Genomic DNA, 717 nt, shown 5'->3' with positions numbered 1-717 from the left:
GCTCCGCGTATCGCGCAGGTTTCATTCTAATTGATTAAAAGGGAAGAACGGTAAAATGCGTAGTTGTTTATGTGATGTGTGGTGGATTCTCAAAAAGTTGAAAATTTGAACCACGTGTTAGCTGGCACTTACACTTTTTTAGTTTTTTAGGTTACTGGCCTTTGCTTTTTTCAATAGTTCTATTCTTCTCCCTTCTCTCTTCTCTCTTGTCTTCTACACTTCTAACTTCTAAGCAATATTATTATTAATTTATTGTGCATTTTGAATTTGGGTTTTCTAGTAATTTTTTGAGCTATAATATGTACATTTTCCGATAATAGCTAGTTCAATACTGCGGTAATCAAAGTTGATTTTAAGTATTTTAACATTTATTGTTTTTAACGATTTTTTTAAGTTTATCTGTATACTGAATAAATTAAATACTAAAACATTGCAATTTAATATATTTATTTTAACAACGTATATGTATGTATTGCTGTAATTTGAATATAGTTTATGAGAAAATAATATTATCAGTTAGAAACTTAGAATTTATGGATCATTTTTTGTTAAGTGAATCTAGCTAAGAGGAAAAACAAAACGTATAATCTTTTTGATATACAACAAAACGTTAACACTAATCTGACTTAACTCGAGTCTTAAGTCATAATAATTGCAACTAATTGTTTCTAAACGGATAAAAATTGACTTATTCAATTTTTTTTTTTTTTTTTTTTA

The sequence above is a fragment of the Arachis ipaensis genome, chromosome B08 (assembly GCF_000816755.2).
Source record: "Arachis ipaensis cultivar K30076 chromosome B08, Araip1.1, whole genome shotgun sequence".
Taxonomy (NCBI): Eukaryota; Viridiplantae; Streptophyta; class Magnoliopsida; order Fabales; family Fabaceae; genus Arachis; species Arachis ipaensis.
The sequence above is the reverse complement of the archived record's forward strand: the minus strand, read 5'-3'. Positions refer to the sequence as shown.